Here is a 20347-nt window from a genome sequence, read left to right on the forward strand (position 1 = left end):
TGGGATGCCTTTGGCAGATGAAGTCAGCCTGGAACTCAGGGCTTCCTGGTTAAAGAAATCCAAGCCCTAGGCTGAACCCTAACCCTAACCCTAGGCAGATAAATCAGCCTAGGTATAGGGATGGTGCCAAGGAAAAAGCTGTGAAAGCTGCCATGTTGTTGCACTTTTGTACTCCCCTTGGGATGCCTTGAACAGCTGCAGTGTGCCTGGAGCCCAGGGCTTCCTAGTTTTAAAAATCCTAGCCCTAGGCCTAAGCCTAACAGTAACCCTGGGAAGGGAAATCAGCCTGGTGTTAGGCATGTCTCCAAGGAAAAAGCTGTGGAGGCAGCCATGTTGTGGCACTTCTGCACTCCCTTTGGGATGCCTTTGGCAGATGAAGTAAGCCTGGAGCCCAGGGCTTCCTGGTTAAAGAATTCCAAGCCCTAGGGTCAACCATAACCCTAACCGTAGGCAGATAAATCAGCCTAGGTATAGGGATGGTGCCAAGGAAAAAGCTGTGAAAGCTGCCATGTTGTTGCACTTTTGTACTCCCCTTGGGATGCCTTGAACAGCTGCAGTGTGCCTGGAGCCCAGGGCTTCCTAGTTTTAAAAATCCTAGCCCTAGGCCTAAGCCTAACAGTAACCCTGGGAAGGGAAATCAGCCTGGTGTTAGACTTCTTGCCAAGGAAAAAGCCGTGAAAGCAGCCATGTTGTGGCACTTCTGCACTCCCTTTGGGATGCCTTTGGCAGATGAAGTAAGCCTGGAGCCCAGGGCTTCCTGGTTAAAGAATTCCAAGCCCTAGGGTCAACCATAACCCTAACCGTAGGCAGATAAATCAGCCTAGGTATAGGGATGGTGCCAAGGAAAAAGCTGTGAAAGCTGCCATGTTGTTGCACTTTTGTACTCCCCTTGGGATGCCTTGAACAGCTGCAGTGTGCCTGGAGCCCAGGGCTTCCTAGTTTTAAAAATCCTAGCCCTAGGCCTAAGCCTAACAGTAACCCTGGGAAGGGAAATCAGCCTGGTGTTAGGCTTCTTGCCAAGGAAAAAGCCGTGAAAGCAGCCATGTTGTGGCACTTTTGCACTCCCTTTTGGATGCCTTTCACAGCTCCAGTGTGCCTGGAACTCAGGGCTTCCTGATTTTAAAAATCCTAGCCCTAGGCCGAACCCCAACCCTAAGACGAGAAAGGCAAATCAGCCAGGAATTAGGCATGTCCCCAAGGAAAAAGCTGTGGAGGCAGGCATGTTGTGGTACTTTTGCGCTCTTCTTGGGTAGTCCTTCGCAGCTGCTGTGTTCTTGGAACTCAGGGCTTTCTGGTTAATAGAACCCTTACCCTAGGCGTAACTCAAACCTTAAGCCTAGGAAGGAAAATCAGCCTATGGTTCGGGATGCTCCCATGGAAATATCAGTGCTGGCAGCCAAGTTGCGTCACTTTTGCGCTCCCCTTGGGATGCCTTTCGCAGCTGCAGTGTGCCTGGAGCCCAGGGCTTCCTGGTTTTAAAAGTCCTAGGCCTAAGCCTAACAGTAACCCTAGGAAGGTAAATCAGCCGGGTATTAGGGTTCTTCCTAAGGGAAAAGCCGTGAAAGCAGCCATGTTGTGGCACTTCTGCACTCCCTTTGGGATGCCTTTGGCAGATGAAGTAAGCCTGGAACTCAGGGCTTCCTGGTTAAAGAAATCCAAGCCCTAGGCTGAACCCTAACCCTAACCCTAGGCAGATAAATCAGCCTACGTATAGGGATGGTGCCAAGGAAAAAGCTGTGAAAGCTGCCATGTTGTTGCACTTTTGTACTCCCCTTGGGATGCCTTGAACAGCTGCAGTTTGCCTGGAGCCCAGGGCTTCCTAGTTTTAAAAATCCTAGCCCTAGGCCTAAGCCTAACAGTAACCCTGGGAAGGTAAATCAGCCGGGTATTAGGGTTCTTCCTAAGGGATAAGCCGTGAAAGCAGCCATGTTTTGGCACTTCTGCACTCCCTTTGGGATGCCTTTGGCAGATGAAGTAAGCCTGGAACTCAGGGCTTCCTGGTTAAAGAAATCCAAGCCCTAGGCTGAACCCTAACCCTAACCCTAGGCAGATAAATCAGCCTAGGTATAGGGATGGTGCCAAGGAAAAAGCTGTGAAAGCTGCCATGTTGTTGCACTTTTGTACTCCCCTTGGGATGCCTTGAACAGCTGCAGTGTGCCTGGAGCCCAGGGCTTCCTAGTTTTAAAAATCCTAGCCCTAGGCCTAAGCCTAACAGTAACCCTGGGAAGGTAAATCAGCCTGGTGTTAGGCTTCTTGCCAAGGAAAAAGCCGTGAAAGCAGCCATGTTGTGGCACTTTTGCACTCCCTTTTGGATGCCTTTCACAGCTCCAGTGTGCCTGGAACTCAGGGCTTCCTGATTTTAAAAATCCTAGCCCTAGGCCGAACCCCAACCCTAAGACGAGAAAGGCAAATCAGCCAGGATTTAGGCATGTCCCAAAGGAAAAAGCTGTGGAGGCAGGCATGTTGTGGTACTTTTGCGCTCTTCTTGGCTAGTTCTTCGCAGCTGCTGTGTTCTTGGAACTCAGGGCTTTCTGGTTAATAGAGCCCTTACCCTAGGCGTAACTCAAACCTTAAGCCTAGGAAGGAAAATCAGCCTATGGTTCGGGATGGTCTCATGGAAATATCAGTGGTGGCAGCCAAGTTGCGTCACTTTTGCGCTCCCCTTGGGATGCCTTTCGCAGCTGCAGTGTGCCTGGAGCCCAGGGCTTCCTGGTTTTAAAAGTCCTAGGCCTAAGCCTAACAGTAACCCTAGGAAGGTAAATCAGCCGGGTATTAGGGGTCTTCCTAAGGGAAAAGCCGTGAAAGCAGCCATGTTGTGGCACTTCTGCACTCCCTTTGGGATGCCTTTGGCAGATGAAGTAAGCCTGGAACTCAGGGCTTCCTGGTTAAAGAAATCCAAGCCCTAGGCTAAACCCTAACCCTAACCCTAGGCACATAAATCAGCCTAGGTATAGGGATGGTGCCAAGGAAAAAGCTGTGAAAGCTGCCATGTTGTTGCACTTTTGTACTCCCCTTGGGATGCCTTGAACAGCTGCAGTGTGCCTGGAGCTAAGGGCTTCCTAGTTTTAAAAATCCTAGCCCTAGGCCTAAGCCTAACAGTAACCCTGGGAAGGGAAATCAGCCTGGTGTTAGGCTTCTTGCCAAGGAAAAAGCCGTGAAAGCAGCCATGTTGTGGCACTTTTGCACTCCCTTTTGGATGCCTTTCACAGCTCCAGTGTGCCTGGAACTCAGGGCTTCCTGATTTTAAAAATCCTAGCCCTAGGCCGAACCCCAGCCCTAAGACGAGAAAGGCAAATCAACCAGGAATTAGGCATGTCCCCAAGGAAAAAGCTGTGGAGGCAGGCATGTTGTGGTACTTTTGCGCTCTTCTTGGCTAGTCCTTCGCAGCTGCTGTGTTCTTGGAACTCAGGGCTTTCTGGTTAATAGAACGCTTACCCTAGGCGTAACTCAAACCTTAAGCCTAGGAAGGAAAATCAGCCTATGGTTCGGGATGGTCTCATGGAAATATCAGTGGTGGCAGCCAAGTTGCGTCACTTTTGCGCTCCCCTTGGGATGCCTTTCGCAGCTGCAGTGTGCCTGGAGCCCAGGGCTTCCTGGTTTTAAAAGTCCTAGGCCTAAGCCTAACAGTAACCCTAGGAAGGTAAATCAGCCGGGTATTAGGGTTCTTCCTAAGGGAAAAGCCGTGAAAGCAGCCATGTTGTTGCACTTCTGCACTCCCTTTGGGATGCCTTTGGCAGATGAAGTAAGCCTGGAACTCAGGGCTTCCTGGTTAAAGAAATCCAAGCCCTAGGCTGAACCCTAACCCTAACCCTAGGCAGATAAATCAGCCTAGGTATAGGGATGGTGCCAAGGAAAAAGCTGTGAAAGCTGCCATGTTGTTGCACTTTTGTACTCCCCTTGGGATGCCTTGAACAGCTGCAGTGTGCCTGGAGCTAAGGGCTTCCTAGTTTTAAAAATCCTAGCCCTAGGCCTAAGCCTAACAGTAACCCTGGGAAGGTAAATCAGCCCGGTGTTAGGCTTCTTGCCAAGGAAAAAGCCGTGAAAGCAGCCATGTTGTGGCACTTTTGCACTCCCTTTTGGATGCCTTTCACAGCTCCAGTGTGCCTGGAACTCAGGGCTTCCTGATTTTAAAAATCCTAGCCCTAGGCCGAACCCCAACACTAAGACGAGAAAGGCAAATCAGCCAGGAATTAGGCATGTCCCCAAGGAAAAAGCTGTGGAGGCAGGCATGTTGTGCTACTTTTGCGCTCTTCTTGGCTAGTCCTTCGCAGCTGCTGTGTTCTTGGAACTCAGGGCTTTCTGGTTAATAGAACCCTTACCCTAGGCGTAACTCAAACCTTAAGCCTAGGAAGGAAAATCAGCCTATGGTTCGGGATGGTCTCATGGAAATATCAGTGGTGGCAGCCAAGTTGCGTCACTTTTGCGCTCCCCTTGGGATGCCTTTCGCAGCTGCAGTGTGCCTGGAGCCCAGGGCTTCCTGGTTTTAAAAGTCCTAGGCCTAAGCCTAACAGTAACCCTAGGAAGGTAAATCAGCCGGGTATTAGGGTTCTTCCTAAGGGAAAAGCCGTGAAAGCAGCCATGTTGTGGCACTTCTGCACTCCCTTTGGGATGCCTTTGGCAGATGAAGTAAGCCTGGAACTCAGGGCTTCCTGGTTAAAGAAATCCAAGCCCTAGGCTGAACCCTAACCCTAACCCTAGGCAGATAAATCAGCCTAGGTATAGGGATGGTGCCAAGGAAAAAGCTGTGAAAGCTGCCATGTTGTTGCACTTTTGTACTCCCCTTGGGATGCCTTGAACAGCTGCAGTGTGCCTGGAGCTAAGGGCTTCCTAGTTTTAAAAATCCTAGCCCTAGGCCTAAGCCTAACAGTAACCCTGGGAAGGTAAATCAGCCTGGTGTTAGGCTTCTTGCCAAGGAAAAAGCCGTGAAAGCAGCCATGTTGTGGCACTTTTGCACTCCCTTTTGGATGCCTTTCACAGCTCCAGTGTGCCTGGAACTCAGGGCTTCCTGATTTTAAAAATCCTAGCCCTAGGCCGAACCCCAACCCTAAGACGAGAAAGGAAAATCAGCCAGGAATTAGGCATGTCTCCAAGGAAAAAGCTGTGGAGGCAGGCATGTTGTGGTACTTTTGCGCTCTTCTTGGCTAGTCCTTCGCAGCTGCTGTGTTCTTGGAACTCAGGGCTTTCTGGTTAATAGAGCCCTTACCCTAGGCGTAACTCAAACCTTAAGCCTAGGAAGGAAAATCAGCCTATGGTTCGGGATGGTCTCATGGAAATATCAATGGTGGCAGCCAAGTTGCGTCACTTTTGCGCTCCCCTTGGGATGCCTTTCGCAGCTGCAGTGTGCCTGGAGCCCAGGGCTTCCTGGTTTTAAAAGTCCTAGGCCTAAGCCTAACAGTAACCCTAGGAAGGTAAATCAGCCGGGTATTAGGGTTCCTCCTAAGGGAAAAGCCGTGAAAGCAGCCATGTTGTGGCACTTCTGCACTCCCTTTGGGATGCCTTTGGCAGATGAAGTAAGCCTGGAACTCAGGGCTTCCTGGTTAAAAAAATGCAAGCCCTAGTCTGAACCCTAACCCTAACCCTAGGCAGATAAATCAGCCTAGGTATAGGGATGGTGCCAAGGAAAAAGCTGTGAAAGCTGCCATGTTGTTGCACTTTTGCACTCCCCTTGGGATGCCTTGAACAGCTGCAGTGTGCCTGGAGCTAAGGGCTTCCTAGTTTTAAAAATCCTAGCCCTAGGCCTAAGCCTAACAGTAACCCTGGGAAGGGAAATCAGCCTGGTGTTAGGCTTCTTGCCAAGGAAAAAGCCGTGAAAGCAGCCATGTTGTGGCACTTTTGCACTCCCTTTTGGATGCCTTTCACAGCTCCAGTGTGCCTGGAACTCAGGGCTTCCTGATTTTAAAAATCCTAGCCCTAGGCCGAACCCCAACCCTAAGACGAGAAAGGCAAATCAGCCAGGAATTAGGCATGTCCCCAAGGAAAAAGCTGTGGAGGCAGGCATGTTGTGCTACTTTTGCGCTCTTCTTGGGTAGTCCTTCACAGCTGCTGTGTTCTTGGAACTCAGGGCTTTCTGGTAAATAGAAGCCTTACCCTAGGCGTAACTCAAACCTTAAGCCTAGGAAGGAAAATCAGCCTATGGTTCGGGATGCTCCCATGGAAATATCAGTGCTGGCAGCCAAGTTGCGTCACTTTTGCGCTCCCCTTGGGATGCCTTTCGCAGCTGCAGTGTGCCTGGAGCCCAGGGCTTCCTGGTTTTAAAAGTCCTAGGCCTAAGCCTAACAGTAACCCTAGGAAGGTAAACCAGCCGGGTATTAGGGTTCTTCCTAAGGGAAAAGCCGTGAAAGCAGCCATGTTGTGGCACTTCTGCACTCCCTTTGGGATGCCTTTGGCAGATGAAGTAAGCCTGGAACTCAGGGCTTCCTGGTTAAAGAAATCCAAGCCCTAGGCTGAAGCCTAACCCTAACCCTAGGCAGATAAATCAGCCTAGGTATAGGGATGGTGCCAAGAAAAAAGGTGTGAAAGCTGCCATGTTGTTGTACTTTTGTACTCCCCTTGGGATGCCTTGAACAGCTGCAGTGTGCCGGGAGCCCAGGGCTTCCTAGTTTTAAAAATCCTAGCCCTAGGCCTAAGCCTAACAGTAACCCTGGGAATGTAAATCAGCCGGGTATTAGGGTTCTTCCTAAGGGAAAAGCCGTGAAAGCAGCCATGTTGTGGCACTTCTGCACTCCCTTTGGGATGCCTTTGGCAGATGAAGTAAGCCTGGAACTCAGGGCTTCCTGGTTAAAGAAATCCATGCCCTAGGCTGAAGCCTAACCCTAACCCTAGGCAGATAAATCAGCCTAGGTATAGGGATGGTGCCAAGGAAAAAGCTGTGAAAGCTGCCATGTTGTTGCACTTTTGTACTCCCCTTGGGATGCCTTGAACAGCTGCAGTGTGCCTGGAGCCCAGGGCTTCCTAGTTTTAAAAATCCTAGCCCTAGGCCTAAGCCTAACAGTAACCCTGGGAAGGTAAATCAGCCTGGTGTTAGGCTTCTTGCCAAGGAAAAAGCCGTGAAAGCAGCCATGTTGTGGCACTTTTGCACTCCCTTTTGGATGCCTTTCACAGCTCCAGTGTGCCTGGAACTCAGGGCTTCCTGATTTTAAAAATCCTAGCCCTAGGCCGAACCCCAACCCTAAGACGAGAAAGGCAAATCAGCCAGGAATTAGGCATGTCCACAAGGAAAAAGCTGTGGAGGCAGGCATGTTGTGCTACTTTTGCGCTCTTCTTGGCTAGTCCTTCGCAGCTGCTGTGTTCTTGGAACTCAGGGCTTTCTGGTTAATAGAACCCTTACCCTAGGCGTAACTCAAACCTTAAGCCTAGGAAGGAAAATCAGCCTATGGTTCGGGATGGTCTCATGGAAATATCAGTGGTGGCAGCCAAGTTGCGTCACTTTTGCGCCCCCCTTGGGATGCCTTTCGCAGCTGCAGTGTGCCTGGAGCCCAGGGTTTCCTGGTTTTAAAAGTCCTAGGCCTAAGCCTAACAGTAACCCTAGGAAGGTAAATCAGCCGAGTATTAGGGTTCCTCCTAAGGGAAAAGCCGTGAAAGCAGCCATGTTGTGGCACTTCTGCACTCCCTTTGGGATGCCTTTGGCAGATGAAGTAAGCCTGGAACTCAGGGCTTCCTGGTTAAAGAAATCACAGCCCTAGGCTGAACCCTAACCCTAACCCTAGGCAGATAAATCAGCCTAGGTATAGGGATGGTGCCAAGGAAAAAGCTGTGAAAGCTGCCATGTTGTTGCACTTTTGTACTCCCCTTGGGATGCCTTGAACAGCTGCAGTGTGCCTGGAGCTAAGGGCTTCCTAGTTTTAAAAATCCTAGCCCTAGGCCTAAGCCTAACAGTAACCCTGGGAAGGCAAATCAGCCTGGTGTTAGGCTTCTTGCCAAGGAAAAAGCCGTGAAAGCAGCCATGTTGTGGCACTTTTGCACTCCCTTTTGGATGCCTTTCACAGCTCCAGTGTGCCTGGAACTCAGGGCTTCCTGATTTTAAAAATCCTAGCCCTAGGCCGAACCCCAACCCTAAGACGAGAAAGGCAAATCAGCCAGGATTTAGGCATGTCCCCAAGGAAAAAGCTGTGGAGGCAGGCATGTTGTGGTACTTTTGCGCTCTTCTTGGCTAGTCCTTCGCAGCTGCTGTGTTCTTGGAACTCAGGGCTTTCTGGTTAATAGACCCTTACCCTAGGCGTAACTCAAACCTTAACCCTAGGAAGGAAAATCAGGCTATGGTTCGGGATGGTCTCATGGAAATATCAGTGGTGGCAGCCAAGTTGCGTCACTTTTGCGCTCCCCTTGGGATGCCTTTCGCAGCTGCAGTGTGCCTGGAGCCCAGGGCTTCCTGGTTTTAAAAGTCCTAGGCCTAAGCCTAACAGTAACCCTAGGAAGGTAAATCAGCCGGGTATTAGGGTTCCTCCTAAGGGAAAAGCCGTGAAAGCAGCCATGTTGTGGCACTTCTGCACTCCCTTTGGGATGCCTTTGGCAGATGAAGTAAGCCTGGAACTCAGGGCTTCCTGGTTAAAAAAATGCAAGCCCTAGTCTGAACCCTAACCCTAACCCTAGGCAGATAAATCAGCCTAGGTATAGGGATGGTGCCAAGGAAAAAGCTGTGAAAGCTGCCATGTTGTTGCACTTTTGTACTCCCCTTGGGATGCCTTGAACAGCTGCAGTGTGCCTGGAGCTAAGGGCTTCCTAGTTTTAAAAATCCTAGCCCTAGGCCTAAGCCTAACAGTAACCCTGGGAAGGTAAATCAGCCTGGTGTTAGGCTTCTTGCCAAGGAAAAAGCCGTGAAAGCAGCCATGTTGTGGCACTTTTGCACTCCCTTTTGGATGCCTTTCACAGCTCCAGTGTGCCTGGAACTCAGCGCTTCCTGATTTTAAAAATCCTAGCCCTAGGCCGAACCCCAACCCTAAGACGAGAAAGGCAAATCAGCCAGGAATTAGGCATGTCCCCAAGGAAAAAGCTGTGGAGGCAGGCATGTTGTGGTACTTTTGCGCTCTTCTTGGGTAGTCCTTCACAGCTGCTGTGTTCTTGGAACTCAGGGCTTTCTGGCAAATAGAAGCCTTACCCTAGGCGTAACTCAAACCTTAAGCCTAGGAAGGAAAATCAGCCTATGGTTCGGGATGGTCTCATGGAAATATCAATGGTGGCAGCCAAGTTGCGTCACTTTTGCGCTCCCCTTGGGATGCCTTTCGCAGCTGCAGTGTGCCTGGAGCCCAGGGCTTCCTGGTTTTAAAAGTCCTAGGCCTAAGCCTAACAGTAACCCTAGGAAGGTAAACCAGCCGGGTATTAGGGTTCTTCCTAAGGGAAAAGCCGTGAAAGCAGCCATGTTGTGGCACTTCTGCACTCCCTTTGGGATGCCTTTGGCAGATGAAGTAAGCCTGGAACTCAGGGCTTCCTGGTTAAAGAAATCCAAGCCCTAGGCTGAAGCCTAACCCTAACCCTAGGCAGATAAATCAGCCTAGGTATAGGAATGGTGCCATGGAAAAACCTGTGAAAGCTGCCATGTTGTTGCACTTTTGTACTCCCCTTGGGATGCCTTGAACAGCTGCAGTGTGCCTGGAGCCAGGGCTTCCTAGTTTTAAAAATCCTAGCCCTAGGCCTAAGCCTAACAGTAACCCTGGGAAGGGAAATCAGCCTGGTGTTAGGCTTCTTGCCAAGGAAAAAGCCGTGAAAGCAGCCATGTTGTGGCACTTTTGCACTCCCTTTTGGATGCCTTTCACAGCTCCAGTGTGCCTGGAACTCAGGGCTTCCTGATTTTAAAAATCCTAGCCCTAGGCCGAACCCCAACACTAAGACGAGAAAGGCAAATCAGCCAGGAATTAGGCATGTCCCTGTCCTGGTTTAGGACAAATTAGGGGAAATCTCCAAAAGGGAGCCCCCCAAAAACAAAACAAACCTCCAACCACCCCTCCCCCAACACCGGGTTCGGGAAGGAATTTCTCGGAGGAGCAAAGTGGAAAACAAAACCTATTTATTTACAAGTAACAAAAGAACACTCCCCAACACAAGAAAAGAAAAGAAAACAGAAAAAACAGACTGTGTGTTGAGAGGGCGCGGCGCTTCTCTGCAAGCTTCGGATGTCCTGGACGTCTTCAGGTCACGTCCGGAGCTGGTCCAGTATCTTCAGGGGAGGGTAAGAAAGAGGGAGCAAGAGAAAAGGAAAAAAAACAGCACAAAAAAGCAGAAAGCAAGCAAGCAAAGCGGCTAGCCAAGCCAAGCAGCAAAAGCCAAAAGCAAAAAAGCCTGGTCAAACACTCCCCCCTCTCTTCCCCGCCCCGCCGCAGCAAGACGGCCGGGGGGGGGGGAAGAGAGAGAAAAGGCACAGCTGCCAGACACAACACACGATATTGGGATAAAGGCTGTCAACCCACGACACTCCACCCCTTATCCCATATCGTGAATATACAATAAAAACTTTCATTTCACTTACTCACACCTTTGACACTTACGCATTCCTCTCATCTTACTTGCTCAGACCTTTGACACTTACAGTTTCCTTCTGTCTCACATTCAACAAACAATGACATTCATATATGAATCTCATCCCACAATCAGGTCTCCCTGAGGTACACACCGTGTTGTTCCATCTTTCTGCATTATCCACCATGTATAACCTGGTCCTTGAGCAAAGACAATCCCACGGATGGGTTTGTCTGTACTCGAGGCAGGGTTGATCCATACTGTCTTTCCCAACAAACCTCTGACATGGGCCACTGGGGCTTTATCCCCATCTACTATATTAAGGAGCTCAGACTGAGCAGGACCCGCTCGGTTGGTGGAACCTCGAGTGTTAACTAACCAGGTAGCCTTTGCCAAATGCTGCTCCCAGTTTTTAAAAGACCCCCCACCCAATGCTTTTAAGGTGGTTTTTAACAATCCATTGTACCTTTCCACTTTCCCTGCAGCTGGTGCATGATAGGGGATATGGTATATCCACTCGATGCCATGTTCCCTAGCCCAAGTATTAATAAGATTGTTTTTGAAATGAGTTCCATTATCCGACTCAATTCTCTCGGGAGTACCGTGCCTCCAAAGGACCTGCTTTTCAAGGCCCAAGATAGTGTTACGGGCTGTGGCATGAGACACAGGGTAGGTTTCCAACCATCCCGTGGTGGCTTCTACCATGGTTAGTACATAGCGCTTGCCCTGGCGGGTTTGAGGCAGTGTGATGTAATCAATCTGCCAGGCCTCCCCGTATTTGTACTTAGACCACCGCCCCCCATACCAGAGGGGCTTCACCCGCTTGGCCTGCTTGATGGCAGCGCACGTCTCACAGTCACGAATAACCTGAGAGATACTGTCCATGGTTAGATCCACCCCTCGGTCTCGTGCCCACTTATAGGTGGCATCTCTACCCTGGTGGCCTGAGGCATCATGGGCCCATCGTGCTAAGAATAACTCTCCCTTATGCTCCCAGTCGAGATCTATCTTCAACTCCCCTATCTTTGCAGCCTGATGTACTTGCTGGTTGTTTTGCTGCTCTTCATTAGCTCTACTTCTGGGGACATGGGCATCTACATGGCGAATCTTCACAGGTAACTTCTCTACCCGAGTAGCGATATCTTTCCACTCTTCCGCAGCCCAAATTGGTTTTCCTCTTCGCTGCCAGTTCGCCTCTTTCCATCTCTTCAGCCATCCCCATAGAGCATTGGCTGCCATCCAGGAATCGGTATACAAATAGAGCCTTGGCCACCTCTCTCTCTCTGCAATACCTAGGGCCAGTTGAATAGCTTTGATTTCAGCAAATTGACTGGATTCACCCTCTCCTTCAGTAGCCTCTGCAACCCGTCGAGTGGGACTCCACACAGCTGCTTTCCACCTCCGTTTCATCCCTATGACACGACAAGAACCATCGGTGAATAGAGCATAGCGTGTTTCTTCTACTGGTAACTGATTGTATGGCGGAGCTTCCTCAACCCGGGTCACTGGCTCTTGTTCCTCATCTGCGACACTAAAGCTTTCACCTTCAGGCCAATTTGTAATTATCTCCAGGATCCCAGGGCGATTTAACTTCCCAATTCGAGCGCGCTGCGTAATGAGGGCAATCCACTTACTCCAAGTAGCACTGGTGGCATGGTGGGTAGAGGGAACCTTTCCTCTGAACATCCATCCCAACACCGGTAGTCGGGGTGCCAAAAAGAGTTGTGCCTCTGTACCAATCACCTCCGAGGCGGCTTGGACTCCTTCATAGGCGGCCAAGATTTCCTTTTCTGTTGGAGTATAGTTATCTTCAGACCCCCTGTAGCTCCGACTCCAAAATCCCAATGGTCGGCCTCGGGTCTCGCCAGGTACCTTCTGCCAAAGGCTCCAGGACAGACCATGGCTCCCGGCTGCAGAGTAGAGCACGTTCTTCACATCTGGTCCCGTCCTGACTGGACCAAGGGCTACAGCATGAGCGATCTCCTGCTTGATTTGGACAAAAGCTTGCTGCTGCTCAGGGCCCCAATGGAAGTCGTTCTTCTTGCGGGTAACCAGATAAAGGGGTCTCACAATCTGACTATACTCAGGGATGTGCATCCTCCAGAAACCTATAGCGCCTAAGAAAGCTTGTGTTTCCTTTTTATCAGTTGGTGGGGACATGGCAGTGATTTTATTAATAACATCCACAGGAATCTGACGCCGTCCATCTTGCCACTTCACCCCCAAGAACTGAATTTCTCGGGCAGGTCCCTTGACTTTGCTCTTCTTAATGGCAAATCCAGCTTCCAAGAGAATATGAATTATCTTCTCTCCTTTCTCGAACACTTCTATTGCCGTGCTCCCCCAAACAATGATATCATCAATATATTGCAGATGTTCTGGAGCCTCACCCTCTTCTAGTGCAGCCTGGATCAGTCCATGACAGATGGTAGGACTGTGTTTCCACCCTTGGGGCAGTCGGTTCCAGGTATACTGCACTCCCCTCCATGTAAAAGCAAACTGAGGCCTGCATTCTGCTGCCAGAGGGATGGAGAAAAACGCGTTAGCAATATCGATGGTCGCATACCACTTTGCTGCCTTAGACTCCAGCTCGTACTGCAGTTCCAGTATGTCCGGTACAGCCGCACTCAGTGGTGGAGTCACTTCATTCAAGGCACGATAGTCCACAGTCAGTCTCCATTCTCCGTCAGATTTTCGCACAGGCCAGATAGGGCTGTTAAAGGGTGAGTGGGTTTTACTGACCACCCCTTGGCTCTCCAGCTCTCGGATCATTTTGTGGATGGGGATCACGGCATCTCGATTCGTCCGGTACTGCCTGCGGTGCACTGTTGAGGTGGCAATTGGCACTCGCTGCTCCTCTACCTTCAAGAGTCCTACTGCAGATGGGTTCTCTGATAGTCCAGACAAGGTGTTCAATTGTTTAATACCCTCTATCTCCACTGCAGCTATTCCAAAAGCCCACCTGAATCCCTTAGGATCTTTGTAATAGCCATTCCGGAGGAAGTCTATGCCCAAAATACACGGAGCCTCTGGACCAGTCACAATCGGGTGTTCCTGCCATTCCTTCCCAGTCAAGCTCACCTCAGCTTCCAACAAAGTCAACTGTTGTGATCCTCCCGTCACTCCAGCAATGGAAACAGGTTCTGTCCCCACGTGTTCCGATGGCATTAAGGTACACTGTGATCCAGTGTCAACCAACGCTTCATAGTCTTGTGGCTCTGATGTGCCAGGCCATCTGATCCACACCTTCCAAAAAACCCGGTTCTCCCGTGCCTCTTCCTGGCTGGAGGCAGGGCCCCTCTAAGCCAGATTGTCCTTCTTTCCTTGGGCATATGCCTTAGAAGTTCCTTCAAGGGGATCGGACATGTCATCGTCATCATTATACTTAACATCTCGGCTACGAGCGACCGGAGCTGCTATCCTTTTGGTGATACTTTCTCTTTTCTTCAAATCACGCACCCGTTGTGCCAAAGCAGCGGTGGGTTTTCCATCCCATCTCCTCATGTCTTCTCCAGACTCACGCAGAAAAGCCCATAACTCAGTCCGTGGGGTGTACCTTCTCTCCCCATCAAAGGAGCGCCAGCGTTGGACACCAGGACCTCTAATTTGTACAGCTGAGATTTGAATAAGGTCCTCCTTAATCTCTTCCCGGAGTTTCTTATGATTCTCCTCAATTTTATCCTCTAGTTTCTGCAGTCGGGTTTCCACTGCTGCAATTCTGGCATGAGTTGGGCCATGCACAGCATCTGCATACGCTCGAAGCTTCTTTGCCATATCGAGCACAGTCTCATATGTATCATCCCGCTTCATTATTGCTAGGGCAGAAGCGTATTCAGGTGGCCCAAGTCGCACGAGTTTCCTCCACATTACAGGTGTGCATGGTACCAGGTCCGGATTTCTAGTTGTTGTGTCATCTGAGAAAATGAGCTCTGCCACCGCCATCTCTCTCAGGCGTTGGATCCCCTGTTCTATGGTCTTCCACCGTGTCTGCTGCATATAGAGATCATCCGTACACAGGTATCGTTCTGCTACGCTTCTTAGGACCCGTTCCCAGAGGCTGTGAGGGTTAGCCCCCCTCATCATACCTTGATCGATGACAGGATCATGTGACAGGGATCCCAAATGCCTCGCTTCAGTACCATCCAAAATCGTAACCTCCCCTGCAGCATCCCAAAGGCAGACTAACCAACTAATTATAGATTCGTCAGGTTGTCGTCTGTAATCCTTTCTTAGGCCTCTGAGGTCCTTCAGAGAAAAGGAGTCAATATTAGCTCCAGATTCTGTGCCCCTTGATGTGGCCTCTGATTTTGGTGAGGGTCCTTCTCCTGCATCATCATCCTCATCATCCTCCACCTTTCGATCGGTCTTGCCTTTACACTTTCCACCTCTTGTATTAGCTGCAACAGCCATGGTTTGGGGCCTACTGTCTGATGCAGCTGCTAGCCTGGAGCCTGGGAGGTTAGCTGCAGCCTGGGTCACTGGGGTAGTAACTAACTTATCACCCTGTTCCCTTTCTGCTATCTGCTGCTCCACAGTATCTAGCAGAGTACGGTAAACAAATGCCAAGGCCCAGCTCACTGCAGTAATCCTTTCTTCCTTAGTGTTACCATGGCACTTCTCCCTCAAATACTTTGCCACCTCGACTGGATTCTGAATTTGATCAGATGGAAAGTCCCAGTCCATAGGATCAGAAAATTCCTTTAAAGTCTGGCCCATGTCCTCCCATTTCCCACTCCAGTCAAGATTTTTCCTGCTTTGTTTTACTCCTAAGTCAGGAGTGTCTCTAACCCCTCTAGAAATCTCAGTCCTCATTTTATACACACTCCAGACAGTATAGAAAAGGCTTAATAAATTAAATGCCAGAAAGATGGTTTCTTTCAAACTCAGGGGAAATTCAGTATTTTCTAATAGAGATGTCAACAATTTGGAGGACAAGAAGGAAGACAAAGGCTGAAAAGCCCCTTCCCCTTCTTCTCCCCAAACAAACTGAGTAAACAACCATAATAACAGTCCATACATTCCTGAAATAAAGTCCAGCATTTTTATCCGACACATCATCATACATAAGACCAGCACAATGACTATTCTGGTTAGTGCCCCCCGCTTACAAAAGCTACTTATTAGGGCCAACATCAGAGCTATTTTTGGGTAAGGAAATAACCCCAGGGACCACAAAAGTATTAAAACTTCAAAAACCCCTAGGGACCAGAACGACCGGCAAGCTTCCACTCCAAATGACATTATGAATCACCGATATGCCCACAAAATAGCCAAAACCGAAATATTATTGTTATAGGTTTTTTTCCACTGTTTTTTGGCCTCCTTTTTCCCGGCCAACGCACCAAAAAGTATATTGTCCTGGTTTAGGACAAATTAGGGGAAATCTCCAAAAGGGAGCCCCCCAAAAACAAAACAAACCTCCAACCACCCCTCCCCCAACACCGGGTTCGGGAAGGAATTTCTCGGAGGAGCAAAGTGGAAAACAAAACCTATTTATTTACAAGTAACAAAAGAACACTCCCCAACACAAGAAAAGAAAAGAAAACAGAAAAAACAGACTGTGTGTTGAGAGGGCGCGGCGCTTCTCTGCAAGCTTCGGATGTCCTGGACGTCTTCAGGTCACGTCCGGAGCTGGTCCAGTATCTTCAGGGGAGGGTAAGAAAGAGGGAGCAAGAGAAAAGGAAAAAAAACAGCACAAAAAAGCAGAAAGCAAGCAAGCAAAGCGGCTAGCCAAGCCAAGCAGCAAAAGCCAAAAGCAAAAAAGCCTGGTCAAACACTCCCCCCTCTCTTCCCCGCCCCGCCGCAGCAAGACGGCCGGGGGGGGGGGAAGAGAGAGAAAAGGCACAGCTGCCAGACACAACACACGATATTGGGATAAAGGCTGTCAACCCACGACAGTCCCCAAGGAAAAAGCTGTGGAGGCAGGCATGTTGTGCTACTTTTGCGCTCTTCTTGGGTAGTCCTTCGCAGCTGCTGTGTTCTTGGAACTCAGGGCTTTCTGGTTAATAGAACCCTTACCCTAGGCGTAACTCAAACCTTAACCCTAGGAAGGAAAATCAGCCTATGGTTCGGGATGGTCTCATGGAAATATCAGTGGTGGCAGCCAAGTTGCGTCACTTTTGCGCTCCCCTTGGGATGCCTTTCGCAGCTGCAGTGTGCCTGGAGCCCAGGGTTTCCTGGTTTTAAAAGTCCTAGGCCTAAGCCTAACTGTAACCCTAGGAAGGTAAATCAGCCGGGTATTAGGGTTCTTCCTAAGGGAAAAGCCGTGAAAGCAGCCATGTTGTGGCACTTCTGCACTCCCTTTGGGATGCCTTTGGCAGATGAAGTAAGCCTGGAACTCAGGGCTTCCTGGTTAAAGAAATCCAAGCCCTAGGCTGAAGCCTAACCCTAACCCTAGGCAGATAAATCAGCCTAGGTATAGGGATGGTGCCAAGGAAAAAGCTGTGAAAGCTGCCATGTTGTTGCACTTTTGTACTCCCCTTGGGATGCCTTGAACAGCTGCAGTGTGCCTGGAGCTAAGGGCTTCCTAGTTTTAAAAATCCTAGCCCTAGGCCTAAGCCTAACAGTAACCCTGGGAAGGCAAATCAGCCTGGTGTTAGGCTTCTTGCCAAGGAAAAAGCCGTGAAAGCAGCCATGTTGTGGCACTTTTGCACTCCCTTTTGGATGCCTTTCACAGCTCCAGTGTGCCTGGAACTCAGGGCTTCCTGATTTTAAAAATCCTAGCCCTAGGCCGAACCCCAACCCTAAGACGAGAAAGGCAAATCAGCCAGGATTTAGGCATGTCCCCAAGGAAAAAGCTGTGGAGGCAGGCATGTTGTGGTACTTTTGCGCTCTTCTTGGCTAGTCCTTCGCAGCTGCTGTGTTCTTGGAACTCAGGGCTTTCTGGTAAATAGAGCTCTTACCCTAGGCGTAACTCAAACCTTAAGCCTAGGAAGGAAAATCAGCCTATGGTTCGGGATGGTCTCATGGAAATATCAGTGGTGGCAGCCAAGTTGCGTCACTTTTGCGCTCCCCTTGGGATGCCTTTCGCAGCTGCAGTGTGCCTGGAGCCCAGGGCTTCCTGGTTTTAAAAGTCCTAGGCCTAAGCCTAACAGTAACCCTAGGAAGGTAAATCAGCCGGGTATTAGGGTTCTTCCTAAGGGAAAAGCCGTGAAAGCAGCCATGTTGTGGCACTTCTGCACTCCCTTTGGGATGCCTTTGGCAGATGAAGTAAGCCTGGAACTCAGGGCTTCCTGGTTAAAGAAATCCAAGCCCTAGGCTAAACCCTAACCCTAACCCTAGGCAGATAAATCAGCCTAGGTATAGGGATGGTGCCAAGGAAAAAGCTGTGAAAGCTGCCATGTTGTTGCACTTTTGTACTCCCCTTGGGATGCCTTGAACAGCTGCAGTGTGCCTGGAGCCCAGGGCTTCCTAGTTTTAAAAATCCTAGCCCTAGGCCTAAGCCTAACAGTAACCCTGGGAAGGTAAATCAGCCTGGTGTTAGGCTTCTTGCCAAGGAAAAAGCCGTGAAAGCAGCCATGTTGTGGCACTTTTGCACTCCCTTTTGGATGCCTTTCACAGCTCCAGTGTGCCTGGAACTCAGGGCTTCCTGATTTTAAAAATCCTAGCCCTAGGCCGAACCCCAACCCTAAGACGAGAAAGGCAAATCAGCCAGGAATTAGGCATGTCCCCAAGGAAAAAGCTGTGGAGGCAGGCATGTTGTGGTACTTTTGCGCTCTTCTTGGCTAGTCCTTCGCAGCTGCTGTGTTCTTGGAACTCAGGGCTTTCTGGTTAATAGAACCCTTACCCTAGGCGTAACTCAAACCTTAAGCCTAGGAAGGAAAATCAGCCTATGGTTCGGGATGGTCTCATGGAAATATCAGTGGTGGCAGCCAAGTTGCGTCACTTTTGCGCTCCCCTTGGGATGCCTTTCGCAGCTGCAGTGTGCCTGGAGCCCAGGGCTTCCTGGTTTTAAAAGTCCTAGGCCTAAGCCTAACAGTAACCCTAGGAAGGTAAATCAGCCGGGTATTAGGGTTCTTCCTAAGGGAAAAGCCGTGAAAGCAGCCATGTTGTGGCACTTCTGCACTCCCTTTGGGATGCCTTTGGCAGATGAAGTAAGCCTGGAACTCAGGGCTTCCTGCTTAAAGAAATCCAAGCCCTAGGCTAAACCCTAACCCTAACCCTAGGCAGATAAATCAGCCTAGGTATAGGGATGGTGCCAAGGAAAAAGCTGTGAAAGCTGCCATGTTGTTGCACTTTTGTACTCCCCTTGGGATGCCTTGAACAGCTGCAGTGTGCCTGGAGCTAAGGGCTTCCTAGTTTTAAAAATCCTAGCCCTAGGCCTAAGCCTAACAGTAACCCTGGGAAGGTAAATCAGCCTGGTGTTAGGCTTCTTGCCAAGGAAAAAGCCGTGAAAGCAGCCATGTTGTGGCACTTTTGCATTCCCTTTTGGATGCCTTTCACAGCTGCAGTGTGCCTGGAACTCAGGGCTTCCTGATTTTAAAAATCCTAGCCCTAGGCCAAACCCCAGCCCTAAGAAGAGAAAGGCAAATCAGCCAGGAATTAGGCATGTCCCCAAGGAAAAAGCTGTGGAGGCAGGCATGTTGTGGTACTTTTGCGCTCTTCTTGGCTAGTTCTTCGCAGCTGCTGTGTTCTTGGAACTCAGGGCTTTCTGGTAAATAGAGCCCTTACCCTAGGCGTAACTCAAACCTTAAGCCTAGGAAGGAAAATCAGGCTATGGTTCGGGATGGTCTCATGGAAATATCAGTGGTGGCAGCCAAGTTGCGTCACTTTTGCGCTCCCCTTGGGATGCCTTTCGCAGCTGCAGTGTGCCTGGAGCCCAGGGCTTCCTGGTTTTAAAAGTCCTAGGCCTAAGCCTAACAGTAACCCTAGGAAGGTAAATCAGCCGGGTATTAGGGTTCTTCCTAAGGGAAAAGCCGTGAAAGCAGCCATGTTGTGGCACTTCTGCACTCCCTTTGGGATGCCTTTGGCAGATGAAATAAGCCTGGAACTCAGGGCTTCCTGGTTAAAGAAATCCAAGCCCTAGGCTAAACCCTAACCCTAACCCTAGGCAGATAAATCAACCTAGGTATAGGGATGGTGCCAAGGAAAAACCTGTGAAAGCTGCCATGTTGTTGCACTTTTGTACTCCTCTTGGGATGCCTTGAACAGCTGCAGTGTGCCTGGAGCTAAGGGCTTCCTAGTTTTAAAAATCCTAGCCCTAGGCCTAAGCCTAACAGTAACCCTGGGAAGGGAAATCAGCCTGGTGTTAGGCTTCTTGCCAAGGAAAAAGCCGTGAAAGCAGCCATGTTGTGGCACTTTTGCACTCCCTTTTGGATGCCTTTCACAGCTCCAGTGTGCCTGGAACTCAGGGCTTCCTGATTTTAAAAATCCTAGCCCTAGGCCGAACCCCAACCCTAAGACGAGAAAGGAAAATCAGCCAGGAATTAGGCATGTCTCCAAGGAAAAAGCTGTGGAGGCAGGCATGTTGTGGTACTTTTGCGCTCTTCTTGGCTAGTCCTTCGCAGCTGCTGTGTTCTTGGAACTCAGGGCTTTCTGGTTAATAGAGCCCTTACCCTAGGCGTAACTCAAACCTTAAGCCTAGGAAGGAAAATCAGCCTATGGTTCGGGATGGTCTCATGGAAATATCAATGGTGGCAGCCAAGTTGCGTCACTTTTGCGCTCCCCTTGGGATGCCTTTCGCAGCTGCAGTGTGCCTGGAGCCTAGGGCTTCCTGGTTTTAAAAGTCCTAGGCCTAAGCCTAACAGTAACCCTAGGAAGGTAAATCAGCCGGGTATTAGGGTTCCTCCTAAGGGAAAAGCCGTGAAAGCAGCCATGTTGTGGCACTTCTGCACTCCCTTTGGGATGCCTTTGGCAGATGAAGTAAGCCTGGAACTCAGGGCTTCCTGGTTAAAAAAAT

Source organism: Ammospiza caudacuta, chromosome 27 (assembly GCF_027887145.1).
Source record: "Ammospiza caudacuta isolate bAmmCau1 chromosome 27, bAmmCau1.pri, whole genome shotgun sequence".
Classification (NCBI taxonomy): Eukaryota; Metazoa; Chordata; class Aves; order Passeriformes; family Passerellidae; genus Ammospiza; species Ammospiza caudacuta.